We start from the raw sequence: 15,648 nt of genomic DNA, 5'->3' as shown, positions 1-15,648 counted from the left end.
AGGTATGGTACCTCAAGCCTTAGAGCCTTATATTTAGCTTCCTCATAGACATCATAGTGATCGTGCTACAAGCCAAATTTCTTCAGGCTATGGTGCAGGGGAGGGAATAAAGGATAAAGCCACCCTTCTATTTGCGGGCTTTGCATTACACAATGGTGGGATTACGGAGTAAAGACACCCCCATGCTTTCTTTGATATTGGTGGACGATATACAAAGTCAGTCAGTAATGTTTGCTTTGTGCAGTTATAGGTTACCTGGTTATACCAAGAGAAGGAAACTGTGTGTTGGACACCTTACTCTAGCGGGCAGGAACCTCGAGGAAACCGTTTCATGTTTTGTCTATTTAATTTCTTATATGTATATTCATGCAGCACTTTGTATTTATTGGGTACCCAGAGCTTATTCCTCACCGCCTAACATACGCAGAGGACGGCTTCACTTAAAGTAACGGGGTATGTAACATCGTGAAGTATGTCACCACACTTCTTTCACCCTGCTTCATAATGTTGAGTGTAAATGTGTATTACCATCTTGTAGGATATAACTGTGCATTGCCTTTTTATAAATATTTCTATGCCTGTTTTATATATATGCTGTAATTCTTAATGTACACCAGCAGGTGGCAGCAGTATGCAGCAGGTCAGAGTTAGCTTCTAGGCTGGAATAGACCATTCCAGCTTAGCTCCCCCCTTTCTGAGGAGGAGTGGAATGTTCCCACATCCTACTTCAGGGGGAGGAAGGAAAGTTCTAGGCAGTGTGTGTAAGCCACCCCCCTGTTGGGGTAGGCTGTGTTAGTAGGAGCTCCCAGAAACAGGGATCCCAACCTTGAATCCAAGCCTCGGCTGAGTCCAGCCGTACCAAGGTAGGAGACACCGTTGACACTACCATATCTGCTATACAGAGACATTATCCCCCTCTAGCATTCCTCACCTGGTACGTGAGTTATAACATCTTAAAGGGCCGTGCTACAGTACCTGCGTAAGCTGCAATTGGCGTCACGAACGACTACACATATAAACTGACCCACTGCATAGCATCCCCACTGAGCCAGTGTCCTGCTCATTGCAAAGGCATCTTATCTTATCTTATCTAGTTTAAGCTAGAAATACAGCTATAATTCTCTGGGTTTTAAAAAACACCCTTTTTGGGGAAAATACTCAATTTTACAGCTTTGTTGCATCTGTACGTGTGGATATACTGCTGTCATATTCTGTTATTCAAAAAACACCCATTATGGGCAAAATATTTAATATTGCAGCCTTTGCTGCATCTGTGATTGTTAAAAACAAGCTTTAAATACTTCAATAATTTTCTGGGTCTTAAAAAACACCAATTTTTTGCAATCCCCTCCAGCTGGGGCCTTTGCCGCATTAGTCAGTGTGCAATTTAAGCTAGAAATACAGCTATAATTTTCTGGGTTTTAAAAAAATACCCTTTTTGGGCAAAATACAAAAATTTTCAGCCATTGCTGCATCTGTGCGTGTGACATTCAAGCGTTATATACTGCTGTCATATTCTGTTATTCAAAAAACACCCATTTGGGGCAAAATACTTAATATTGCAGCCTTTGCTGCATCTGTGATTGTTAAAAACAAGCTTGAAATACTTCAATAATTTTCTGGCTTTAAAAAAAACCACACCAATTTTTGGCAATACCCTCCATCTGGGGCCTCTGCCGCATTAGTCAGTGAGCAATTAAAGCTAGAAATACAGCTATAATTTTCTGGGTTTTAAAAAACACCCATTTAGGGCTAAATACTTAATTTGCGGCCTTTTCTGCATCTGTCAGTGTGAGATGCACGCTTTAGATACTGTTGTTCTATTCTGGTATTAAAAAAACACCCATTTTGGGCAAAATACTTAATTTTGCAGCCTTTGCTGCATTTGTCATTGTGAGATACACCCTTTACATACTGTTGTGCTTTTCTGGTATTAAATAAACACCCATTTTGGGTAAAATGCTTAATTTGCCGCCTTGTCTGCATCTGTACGTGTGAAATTTAAGCGTTATATACTTCTGTCATATTCTGGTATTAAAAAAACACACATTTAGGGCAAAAATCCTAATTTTGCAGCCTTGTCTGCATCTGTACGTGTGAGAAACACCCTTAAGATACCGTTGTTCTATTCTGCTATTTTAAAAAACACCTATTTGGGGCAAAATAATTAATTTTGCACTCTTTGCTGCATCTGACATTGTGAGATACACGCGTTAGATACTGTTGTTCTATTCTGTAATAAAAAAAAACACCCATTTTAGGCAAGATCCTAAATTAAAAAAATATGAGGAGAGCGTCAAATAAGCGATGTGGCCCCAGTCGTGGTGCTGCTGGTGGAGCTCCTGTTGCAGGGAGAGGACGTAGTCAATCTGTGCCAGCTACAAGCACAAGTGAAACACCTTCCTCGGGTGCGAGTAGGCGACAGAACCTGCAGCTGTATTTGGTCGGGCCAAATGCGGCTCTACGAATGGTGAGGCCTAAACATGTACAGACAATAGTAGATTGGGTTGCTGAGAATGGATCCAGTTCCTTCACATTGTCTCCCACCCAGTCTCCTGCTGAAAGATCAGAGTTGGCACCTGCAGCCGATGTCCATCAGTCTTTCACCTCATCCCCTTGTAAATCAGCCAAGCAGTCTGAGCCCCAAGTCATGCAGCAGTCTCTTCTGCTTTTTGATGACTCTGTTAGCAGGGTTTCCGAAGGGCCATCCACCTAGCCCTGCCCCAGAAGTGGAAGAGATTGAGTGCACCGATGCCCAACCACTTATGTTTCAAGATGAGTACATGGGAGGACCATAGCAGCACGTCTCGGATTATTACAAAACACAGGTGCCAACTGCTGTGGCTTTCTGTAGTGTGCAGACCGACAAGGAGGGCAGGGGTGAAGACTGAGTGGAAGATGATGTGGAGGACGATGAGGTCCTCGACCCCACATGGAATCAAGGTCATGCGAGTGACCCGTGTAGTTCGGAGGAAGAAGCGGTGGTCGCACAGAGCCACCAGCACAGCAGAAGAGGGAGCAGGGTGCCTTCCCTAGACAGTACGCCTGTTACTGCCCACCGCAGCAAGGGACCGAGCACACCAAAGCCAGCTCCAAGGAGATCCCTGGCGTGGCAGTTCTTCAGATAATGTGCTGACGACAAGACATGAGTGCAATCAGAGCCTGAAGCGAGGCATAAACGTTCTCAACCTGAGCACAACCTGCATTACCAGGCATCTAAGTGCAAAGCACGAGCTGCAGTGGAGGAGACACCTCAAAAACCAAGAAAGTTCTCTGGATCCTCCTGCTTCCTCTTCTGCTGGAGTCTCAGCCTCTTCATTCACCTCTGGACTTACAGTGCCACCTGCCTTCCCGCAAACAGAGGATCTGCCAGCAGCACCACCATCTGGGTCACCAAGCATCTCCACAATGTCCCACGGAAGCGTTCAGCTCTCCATCTTCCAAACACTGGAGCGGAAAAGGAAGTACCCCCCTACCCACCCGCGATCCCTGGCCCTGAATGCCAGCTTTTTAAAATTACTGGCTTTTAAATGTTGTCATTCCGTCTGGTGGAGACGGACAGTTTTAAAAGCCTTATGGCGGTGGCTGTCCCACAGTACGTCGTGCCCAGCTGCCACTACTTTTCCAGGCGTGCCATCCCTTCCCTGCACAAACAAGTGGGGGACAAAATCAGGTGTGCACTGCGCAACGCCATCTGTGGCAAGGTGCACCTCACTACGGATACGTGGACCAGTAAGCACAGTCAGGGATGTTATATCTCCATCTCCAACAGCACACTGGGTAAATGCAGTGGCGGCTGGGCCTGAGGCGGATTGCAGTTTGGCGCATGTCCTTCCACCACCGAGGATTGCAGGGCGCTTCAGTTTGCCTCCTGTTGCTTCCTCCTCCTTTTCCGCTTCTTCATCCTCTACCGGCTCCTCATCCGGTCAGCGTAACACATTCACCACCAACTTCAGCACAGCCAGGGGTAAACAACAGCAGGCAGTTTTAAAACTTATCTGTTTTGGGGACAAACCCCACACCGCGCAGGAGCTGTGGACAGGCATGGAACAACAGACCGATGAGTGGTTGGTGCCAGTGAGCCTCAAGCCCAGCCTGGTGGTGTGCGATAATGGGCGAAATCTCATAGCAGCTCTGGGACTAGCCGGTTTGACGCACATCCCTTTCCTGGCGCATTTGCTGAATTTGGTGGTGCAGAGATTCCTTAAAAAATACTCAGATATGTCAGAGCTGCTGCATAAAGTGTGGGCCGTCTGTGCGCGTTTTCGGCATTCTCACCCTGCTGCTTCTCACCTGTCAGCGGTGCAGCGTAACTTCGGCCTTCCCGCTAACCGCCTCATATGCGATGTGCCCACAAGGTGGAAATCCACTTGCACATGCTGGCCAGACTGTGCGAGCAGCAGCAGGCGATAGTGGAGTTTCAGCTGCAGCACGCACGGGTGAGTCGCTCTGCTGAACAGCACTACTTCACCACCAATGTTCTCCAAGCGAGACCTGTGTTCCTTGATGCGCTGTTTCGAGTACTCCACCAACATGGCCAGTGCCGATAACGCCGTTCTCAGTGTTACTATCCCACTTCTATGCCTCCTTGAAAAAAACACTCCTGGCGATGATGGAAGAGGATGTGGCACAGGAGGACGAGGAGGAAGAGGGATCATTTCATAGGGTTTCCGGCCAGTCATTCACAAGTGGCTCCAGGGCCGTCTTTACGGCAGGGCAAAAGGGGCAGCTGCCCCGGGCCCAGTTGCTCCTGGGGGGCCCAAGCAGCATTTTACTTGGATTTTACTTGGGCCCCCTATATTTTGTTGCCGCCGCCGGCCCTGTAACATAACAAAGTCATGGTCCGGACTATAGAAAGAGAGAGTGAGGAGGGGGCGGGGCCCAGGGCCGCTCTGCGCTCCGCTCTGCTGCCTGGCCTGCCTGTCTCTTTAACAGAGCAGACCAGTGGCTGCTGGAGCATGACGCAGCTGCCGCACAGGCAGAGAGAAGAAGGAGGCGGAGCCCCAGCCGGCAGCCACAACAGACACAGCCTGAGCCAGCCAAGCAACTAACAGAACTTACAGGTATGTGGTAGCCATGGGGGGGGGGGGGGGGGGCTCATATAGGACAGGGGGGGGGGGGGCTCATATAGGACAAGGGGGGGGGCTCATATAGGACAAGGGGGGGGGCTCATATAGGACAAGGGGGGGGCTCATATAGGACAGGGGGGGCTCATATAGGACAGGGGGGGCTCATATAGGACAGGGGGGGGGCTCATATAGGACAGGGGTGGGCTCATATAGGACAGGGGGGGCTCATATAGGACAGGGGGGGGGCTCATATAGGACAGGGGGGGCTCATATAGGACAGGGGGGCTCATATAGGACAGGGGGGGGGCTCATATAGGACAGGGGGGGCTCATATAGGACAGGGGTGGGCTCATATAGGACAGGGGGGGGCTCATATAGGACAGGGGGGGGCTCATATAGGACAGGGGGGGCTCATATAGGACAGGGGGGCTCATATAGGACAGGGGGGGCTCATATAGGACAGGGGGGGCTCATATAGGACGGGGGGGTCATATAGGACAGGGGGGCTCATATAGGACAGGGGGGGCTCATATAGGACAGGGGGGCTCATATAGGACAGGGGGGGGCTCATATAGGACAGGGGGGCTCATATAGGACAGGGGGGGGCTCATATAGGACAGGGGGGGGCTCATATAGGACAGGGGGACAGTGTGTGCTTTCCTGCTACTACATCAACCCCCCCCCCCCATTAAGGGTTGGACTTTAACTCCTTGCTGCTGATGTTGAGTGTGCCAGTGTGTGTGTCCGTCCCTGTGTGTGTGTGTCCGTCCCTGTGTGTGTGTGTCCGGCCATGTGTGTGTGTGTGTGTCCGTCCCTGTGTGTGTGTCCGTCCTTGTGTGTGTGTGTGTGTGTCCGTCCTTGTGTGTGTGTGTGTGTGTGTCCGTCCCTGTGTGTGTGTCCGTCCTTGTGTGTGTGTGTGTCCGTCCTTGTGTGTGTGTCTGTCCCTTTGTGTGTGTGTGTGTGTGTCCGTCCCTGTGTGTGTGTGTCCGTCCCTGTGTGTGTGTGTCTCTCCCTGTGTGTATCACCATGCCCACAGTGTTCCTATGTCTTGACGCAGCTGCTTCAGAACGTTCTGTGCGGGACAAGAGGAAGAAGATGGAAGAGGAGGCAGCGCCAGCATGGAGTCCGTGCGATAGACACAGGGAGGCACACTAAGGACGAAGGTAACACTTCCACTTGATCTACACTAGTGTTATCTGTGGTTTTACATAGGACTGCAGGTAACACTACCACATGATCTGCACTAGTGTTATCTGTGGTTTTACATAGGACTGCAGGTAACACTACTACATTATTTAGCACTAGTGTTATCTGTGGTTTTACATAGGACTGCAGGTAACACTACCACAAGGTTAGCTCGCACAGGGCGCCTGAACACCTAAGGCCGGCCCTGGCTGCGCACCCCAGCGCCAAGGGGTGACGTCACTGATGTAATATGCCTCTTATACGTGGAGAGCGGTGATGTCACAGATGTAATATATCACCTATATATGGACAGCGGTGATGTCACTGATGTAATATATTACTTATAAGTGATATAATACATCAGTGACATCACCATTCTCCACACATAAGTAATATATTACATCAGTGACATCACTGCTGTCCACATATACCGGTAAGTAATATATTACATCAGTGACATCACCGCTCATCACATATATGTGGAGAGCGGTGATGTCACTGATGTAATATATCACCTATATATGGACAGCGGTGATGTCACTGATGTAATATATTACTTATAAGTTATATATTACATCAGTGACATCACCACTCTCCACACATAAGTAATATATTACATCAGTGACATCACCGCTCATCACATATATGTGGAGCGCGGTGATGTCACTGATGTAATATATCACCTATATATGGACAGCGGTGATGTCACTGATGTAATATATTACTTATAAGTGATATATTACATCAGTGACATCACCACTCTCCACACATAAGTAATATATTACATCAGTGACATCACCACTCTCCACACATAAGTAATATATTACATCAGTGACATCACCGCTCATCACATATATGTGGAGAGCGGTGATGTCACTGATGTAATATATCGCCTATATGTGGACAGCAGTAATGTCACTGATGTAATATATCACTTATATGTGGAGAGCGGTGATGTCACTGATGTAATATAACATTATATGTGGAGAGTGTTCATGTCACTGATGCAATACAGCGCTCCAGATGGCGAGCAAAATGGTCGCCAATGTGCCTTAAAATTTGCAGATGGCGACAAGACTTGTCATAGACTACAGGCCTGAGGTCTATTTGGTAGTGAAATCCCAGCGCAGGCAGGCATGATGATGTCATCACGCCCGCCTGTGCCAGGACGCGGTGAGGTGTGCGCGTCTGCGTTGCACCATCCCTCGCCGTACCAGCAGCTAGTGAGCGCCAGTGAAAGGAAACAGGTGAGTATAAGATTTTCGCTTTTTTTTTAAGGTGTGGGAAGGCGGGATCCAGGGGGCCCAAGGAAATTCTTGCCCAGGGTCCAATCAATATTAAAGACGACCCTGAGTGGCTCCGAGGGTGGGTTCCTGAACCCACAAACGCCAGGTACACAATTGTCCAGCCAGGGCACAGTTCTGGAGGATGACGAGGTGGAGGATGATGAGGAGGAACCATGTTCACAGCAGGGTGGCACCCAGACCAGCTTATGGCTATCACTGATGCGTGACTGGGGGATACAGAGGACACAGACGATACACCTCCCACAGAGGACAGCTTTTCGTTGCCTCTGGGCAGTCTGGCACACATAAGCGATTACATGCTGCAGTGTCTCCGCAACGACCGCCGAGTTGCCCACATTCTAACTTGCGCTGATTACTAGGGGGCCACGCTGCTGGATCCCCGTTACAAGGACAATGTACCGTCCTTAATTCCGTCACTGGAGCGTGATCGTAAGATGCCCGAGTACAAGCGCACGCTGGTAGACGCGTTACTGGTGGCATTCGCCCCTGACAGCGGGGGCACAGTGGAAGCACAAGGCGAAGGCAGAGGAGGAGGAAGAGGTTGCCAATGCAGCTGGGGCACCGCCAGCACCTCAGAAGGCAGGGTTAGCATGGCCGAAATGTGGAAAAGCTTTGTCAGCACGCCACAACAACCAGCACCACCAGCTGATATGGAACGTCTTAGCAGGAGGCACCATTTCAGCAACATGGTGGAGCAGTATGTATGCACACGCCTATACGTACTGAATGACGGGTCTGCCCCCTTCAACTTCTGGGTCTCCAAATTGGACACATGACCTGAGCTTGCCCTTTATGCCTTGGAGGTGCTGGCCTGCTTTGCCGCCAGTGTATTTTCTGAACGTGTGTTTAGCATGGCAGGGGGCGTATATTTTTTTTTTTGTACGTATTTTATTTTATGTCATTTCACTAATTTGTCTGTTTAGTTTTTGTGCGAAATTCACCAATTTTTGGGTGTGATATACCACAGCTATACCTAGTAGACATGTAAAAAAAAAACACTAATTTGTCTGTTACATTTTCAGGTGAAATTCAGCAATTTTTGGGTGTGATATACCACTGCTATACATAGAAACATAGAAACATAGAATGTGTCGGCAGATAAGAACCATTTGGCCCATCTAGTCTGCCCAATATACTGAATACTATGGATAGCCCCTGGTCCTATCTTATATGAAGGATGACCTTATGCCTATCCCATGCATGCTTAAACTCCTTCACTGTATTAGCAGCTACCACTTCTGCAGGAAGGCTATTCCATGCATCCACTACTCTCTCAGTAAAGTAATACTTCCTGATATTACTTTTAAACCTTTGACCCTCCAATTTAAAACTATGTCCTCTTGTAGCAGTTTTTCTTCTTTTAAATATTCTCTCCTCTTTGACCTTGTTGATTCCCTTTATGTATTTAAAAGTTTCTCTCATATCCCCTCTGTCTTGTCTTTCTTCCAAGCTATACATGTTAAGGCCCTTTAATCTTTCCTGGTAAGTTTTATCCTTCAATCCATGTACCAGTTTAGTAGCTCTTCTCTGAACTCTCTCCAAAGTATCAATATCCTTCTGGAGATATGGTCTCCAGTACTGAGCACAATACTCCAAATGAGGTCTCACTAGTGCTCTGTAGAGCGGCATGAGCACCTCCCTCTTTCTACTGGTAATGCCTCTCCCTATACACCCAAGCATTCTGCTAGCATTTCCTGCTGCTCTATGACATTGTCTGCCTACCTTTAAGTCTTCTGAAATAATGATCCCTAAATCCCTTTCCTCAGATACTGAGGTTAGGACTGTATCACCGATTTTATATTCTGCTCTTGGGTTTTTACGCCCCAGGTGCATTATTTTGCACTTATCAACATAAAATTTTAGTTGCCAGATTTTTGACCATTCCTCTAGTTTTCCTAAATCCTTTTCCATTTGATGTATCCCTCCAGGAACATCAACCCTGTTACAAATCTTTGTGTCATCAGCAAAAAGACACACCTTACCATCGAGGCCTTCTGCAATTTCGCTGATAAAGATATTAAACAATATGAGTCCCAGAACAGATCCCTGAGGTACCCCACTGGTAACAAGACCTTGGTCTGAATATACTCCATTGACTACAACCCTCTGTTGCCTGTCCCTCAGCCACTGCCTAATCCATTCAACAATATGGGAGTCCAAGCCCAAAGACTGCAATTTATTGATAAGCCTTCTATGTGGGACAGTATCAAAAGCCTTACTAAAGTCTAGATAAGCGATGTCTACTGCTGAAGTTACAATCACTATAGGAGACTCTTATGCCACCAGGAGCCTAGGTGCCAAGCATAAGCTTGACAATGCCCCCCCGTTTTATTAAAGGGTAAACAGAGATAGACATCGCTGTGAACAAGATTTGAACCTGTGCGGGGAAACCCCATTGGATTTCAAGTCCAACGCCTTAACCACTCGGCCATCACAGCACATTTGATGGCCGGTAAAAAAAAGGTAAAAAGAAATTCACTAATTTGTCTGTTACATTTTCGGGTTAAATTCACCAATTCTTGGGTGTGATATACCACTGCTCTACCTAATAGACAGGTTAAAAAAATTCACTAATTTGTCTGTTACATTTTCAGGTGAAATTCACCAATTTTTGGGTGTGATATACCACTGCTATACCTAGAAGACAGGTAAAAAAAATTCACTAATTTGTCTGTTACATTTTCGGGTGAGATTCAGCAATTTTTGGGTGTGATATACCACTGCTATACATAGTAGACAGGTAAAAAAAATTCAATAATTTGTTACATTTTCGGGTGAAATTCACCAATTTTTGGCTGTGATATACCCCTGCTCTACCTAGATGACAGCTTAATAAATTTCGCAAATTTTTCTGTTACATTTTCGGGTGACATTCAACCATTTTTGGCTGTGATAGACCGCTGCTCTACCTAGTAGACAGGTTAATAAATTTCACAAATTTTTCAGTTACATTCTTGGGTTGACATTTTACAATTTTTGCCGTGAATAAACCCCTGCTCTGCATAGGTGACAGGGAATAAAATTTCTAAAATTCGTCTTTAATTGGCCCTTTTATTCGATCCTTCTGCTTTAATAACTTGTCCCACATTTTCGCTTTATCCCATTGCAGCCATTCACCTCCCTTGGATGAGGTCTCTCTTTCTCACGCTCCCTCTCCGGCGTGGAACCCTGATTCGCCGATAATCGTGATCAACATGGTAGGCGCAGAAAAGAACATCGAAAGTTGATAGAGTAGATATCCAAATGGATCATGGACGTCACAGGGATGTGCGATCAGGCAGAAGTTATCTAGAGTCAACAAAGCGGCAGCAGGGCCTCTCCTGGCTAACGTTTCCAAATCCAAAATACCCCATTGACATGACTAAGAACACCACTGTTCGAAACGCGTTGATTTCCTGGGATTAAGCGGGAGCTGGTGCCACTGATTGCTGTATATTTATGGAACATTGCTGAATAAAGATTGGGATTTTCAAACGTCCACGCTTGGTGCTGGAGCCTTCCTTTCTATTTGAATTTACTACACGGACTGACTTGTGTCCGCCCCGCGCACCGCTATATTGGACATCGGAGGTGAGCTGGCTATCTTTCCTTTTTTTCTCATCAGAATAACTCCCTGGATCAACGACCTCTCCAGAAATCTAATAACTATAACCTGTAATATTATTACACTCCAGAAAGACATCCAGGCCCCTCTTGAACTTGCTTATAGTTTGAGTGTGAATATTCTAATCGCAAATTTTAATCGCGAATATCGCCACTTTGAGAATTCGCGAATATTTAGAATATAGTGCTATATTCATGAATAGTGTTAAATATTCTAATCGCGAATTTATCGAGAATTTATCGCAAATTTATCACAAATATATTACATTGCCGATTTTCACAATCAAGTAAACAATTTTAATCGCGAATATCGCCACTTCGAGAATTCGCGAATATTTAGAATATAGTGCTATATATTCGTGAATAGTGTTGAATATTCTAATTGCGAATTTATCGCGAATTTATCCCGAATATATTACATTACATTTTCACAATCAAGTAAACAATGACTGGAGATCACAAATTCTCGATTTTGCGAATTTATGATGAATATTCCGCCAAAAATTTGTGAAATATAGCAAATTCTAATATTGCCTATGCCGCTCATCACTAGTCGTTTTCACCATCACCATCTCTATCAGTAGAGAGTTCCATAGTCTCACTGCTCTTACGGTAAAGAATCCTCTTCTATGTTTGTGTACAAACCTTCTTTCCTCCAGACGCAGAGGGTGTCCCCTTGTCACAGTCACAGTCCTGGGGATAAATAGATGATGGGAGAGATCTCTGTACTGACCCCTGATATATTTAGATCTCCCCTCAGTCATCTTTTTTCTAAAGTGAATAACCCTAATGTTGATAATCTTTCAGGGTACTGTAGTTGCCCCATTCCAGTTATTACTTTAGTTGCCCTCCTCTGGACCCTCTCCAGCTCTGCTATGTCTGCCTTGTTCACAGGAGCCCAGAACTGTACACAGTACTCCATGTGTGGTCTGACTAGCGATTTGTAAAGTGGTAGGACTATGTTCTCATCACGGGCATCTATGCCTCTTTTGACACAACCAATTATCTTATTAGCCTTGGCAGCAGCTGCCTGACACTGGTTTCTAGAGTTTAATTTACTGTCCACTAAAATTCCAAAGTCCTTTTCTATGTCAGTGTTACCCAGTGTTTTACCATTTAGTATGTACGGGTGACTTACCTTATTCCTTTCCCATTTGCATAATCTTACAGTTTGTGTTAAACCTCATCTGCCACTTCTCTGCCCAAGTCTCCAATCTAGCCAGATCCATCTGTAGCAGTATACTGTCCTCTTCCATGTTAGTAACTTTACACAGTTTAGAGTAATCTGCAAAAATTGGTATTTTACTGTGCAAGTCTTCTACAAAATCATTAATAAAAAAATGTAAGAGAATGGGGCCAATACTGACCCCTGTGGTACCCCACTAGTGACAGTGACCCAAACACCCTCTGTTTTCTATCACTGAGCCAATTACTTACCCAGTCCAAGCATTCTCATTTTATATACTAACCTTTTATGTGGTACAGTGTCAAATGCTTTGGAGAAGTAAAGATATATGACATCCATTGATTTGCTGCGGTCAAGTCTAGAACTTACATCCTCATAGAAACGGATAAAATTATGTTGACATGACCAATCCCTCATGAAGCCATGCTGATATGGCGTTATTTGCTTATTTTCATTGAGGTACTCCAAAATAGCATCTCTTAGAAAACCTTCAGTTTACCCACGACAGATGTTAAACTTACCGGCCTATAGTTTCCAGGCTCTGTTTTTGACCCCTTTTTGAATATTGGCCCCACATATGCTATGCGCCAATCCTGTCAATATAGAATCCTTAAATATCAGAAATAAGGGTCTATCTGTGACATGACTTAATTCTATTAGGATATGGAGGGTGTATACCATCTGCTCCTGGCGATTTGCTGCATTTCTTCCTGGGTCAGACAGGGCACTTTTAATGGGAAATTTATTTTTACATTCTGTATTTCTTCTGACAGTTTATTTTCCTCAGTTAATACAGTGGAGAAAAAAAATATTTAATAACATAACATAGTAACATAGTAACATAGTACATAAGGCCGAAAAAAGACATTTGTCCATCCAGTTCGGCCTGTCATCCTACAAGTTGATCCAGAGGAAGGCAAAAAAACCCTGTGAGGTAGAAGCCAATTTTCCTCACTTTAGGGGAATAAAAAATTCCTTCCCGACTCCAATCAGGCAATCAGAATAACTCCCTGGATCAACGACCCCTCTCTAGTAGCTATAGCCTGTAATATTATTACACTCCAGAAATACATCCAGGCCCCTCTTGAATTCCTTTATTGTACTCACCATCACCACCTCCTCAGGCAGAGAGTTCCATAGTCTCACTGCTCTTACCGTAAAGAACCCTTTTCTATGTTTGTGTACAAACCTTCTTTCCTCCAAACGCAGAGGATGTCCCCTCGTCACAGTCACAGTCCTGGGGATAAATAGATGATGGGATAGATCTCTGTACTGCCCCCTGATATATTTATACATAGTAATTAGATCTCCCCTCAGTCGTCTTTTTTCTAACGTGAATAACCCTAATTTTGATAATCTTTCAGGATACTGTAGTTGCCCCATTCCAGTTATTACTTTAGTTGCCCTCCTCTGGACCCTCTCCAGCTCTGCTATGTCTGCCTTGTTTACAGGAGCCCAGAACTGTACACAGTACTCCATGTGTGGTCTGACCAGTGATTTGTAAAGTAGTAGGAATATGTTCTCATCACGGGCATCTATGCCCCTTTTGATGCAACCCATTATCTTATTGGCCTTGGCAGCCGCTGCCTGACACTGTTTTTTGCAGCTTAGTTTGCTGTTTATTAAAATTCCTAGATCCTTTTCCATGTCAGTGTTACCGAGTGTTTTACCATTTAGTATGTACAGGTGACTTGCATTATTCCTTCCCATGTGCATAACTTTACATTTCTCAGTGTTAAACCTCATCTGCCACTTATCTGCCCAAGCCTCCAATCTATCCAGATCCCTCTGTAGTAGTATACTGTCCTCTTCAGTGTTAATTACTTTACACAGTTTAGTGTCATCTGCGAAAATTGATATTTTACTATGCAAGCCTTCTACAAGATCATTAATAAATATATTGAAGAGAATAGGGCCCAATACTGACCCCTGAGGTACTCCACTAGTGACATTGACCCAATCTGAGTATGTACCGTTAATAACCACCCTCTGTTTTCTATCATTGAGCCAGTTACTTACCCACTTACAGACGTTTTCTCCGAGTCCGAGCATTCTCATTTTATATACTAACCTTTTATGAGGTACAGTGTCAAATGCTTTGGAGAAGTCCAGATACACGACATAGCTTTGCTTTCTCCACATTGCTGTCTGCAACTCAGTCCTTATCACTCTGTAAAGGGCCAAGACCTTCCGATTTATAGTTTTTACCATCTATATAATTGAAGAACATTTTAGGGTTAGTTTTACTCTCTTTGGCATCTCTCTGTCTCCAGTTTGGCTGCTTTTATTTGTAGTTTGGCTGCTTTTATTTGTCTTTTACATACTATATTTTTTTCAATGCTTCCTCACTACCCTCTTGTTTTAGTGATTTAAATGATTATTTGTCGTTTATCGCTTCCTTTACATTTCTAATTATCCACATAGTTTTTTTTTCTTTTTCCTCAGTATTTTATTCCCATAAGGTATGTACCTCTCACAATTAGAGTTTAGAATTGGTCACTATTTCCCAGGTGCCCCCCAACCTGCACATATGTTGTTCTGTCAGGTCTATTAGTTAATACTAAGTCCAGTATGGCTGTCCCTTTAGTTGGGTCTTGAACCAGTTGTGAAAGGTAGTTGTCTTCGGTTATTGCCAAGAACCTGTTTCCTTTATGAGATTTAATTTTGCCAAACTATACCTGAGTAGTTGAAGTCCCCCATAATAACGACCTCATTATGATTTGCCACCTTGTCTATTTGGTTTTTAGTAGATTTTCTGTGGTATATTAGGTGGCTTATAACAAACTCTTATCAGTATTTTATTTGTGTTTCTGCCTCCATGTATTTCTACCCACAGTGACTCCACATGTTCATGTCCCTCACTTATATCTTCTCGGACTGTGGGCTTTAGACAGGACTTTACATAAAGGCAGACCCGTCCCCCTCTCCGGTTTTGACGATCCTTTCTAAACAGACTGTAACCCTGTACATTAACTGCCCAGTCATAGCTATCATCCAGCCATGTCTCAGTTATTACCACTATGTCATAGTCCTCCTCACACATCACTAAGTCTAGTTCCCCAGTTTTATTAGTTAGGTTTTTGGCAATAGTGTACATACAATTGAGAGGTTTTTGTATATTATTTTCCCGACATCTTTCCTTATGAACTGTTCTAGTGCCTCCTTCCACTCCTCCCCCAGTTTCATTACCTCGCCCCAGGTCTCTATCTGCAATATCTTCCTGTCCTATAATGTAATTATTCTCCCCCCAGTCCCTATTTTAAACACTCCTCCAACCTTCTAGCCATTTTCTCCACCA

At 44.8% G+C, this 15,648-nt stretch overlaps 1 non-coding gene across 1 annotated transcript; it reads right to left on the bottom strand.

The window, feature by feature from the left end:
• Positions 1-9,917: 9,917 nt before the first annotated feature.
• TRNAS-UGA lies at positions 9,918-9,999 on the bottom strand. The gene has a single exon. It is a non-coding gene; the product is annotated as a tRNA-Ser (tRNA).
• Between the last annotated feature and the right edge of the window lie 5,649 nt (positions 10,000-15,648).

The sequence above is a fragment of the Bufo bufo genome, chromosome 1 (genome assembly GCF_905171765.1).
Source record: "Bufo bufo chromosome 1, aBufBuf1.1, whole genome shotgun sequence".
In the NCBI taxonomy this organism is placed as follows: Eukaryota; Metazoa; Chordata; class Amphibia; order Anura; family Bufonidae; genus Bufo; species Bufo bufo.
The sequence above is the reverse complement of the archived record's forward strand: the minus strand, read 5'-3'. Positions and strand labels throughout refer to the sequence as shown.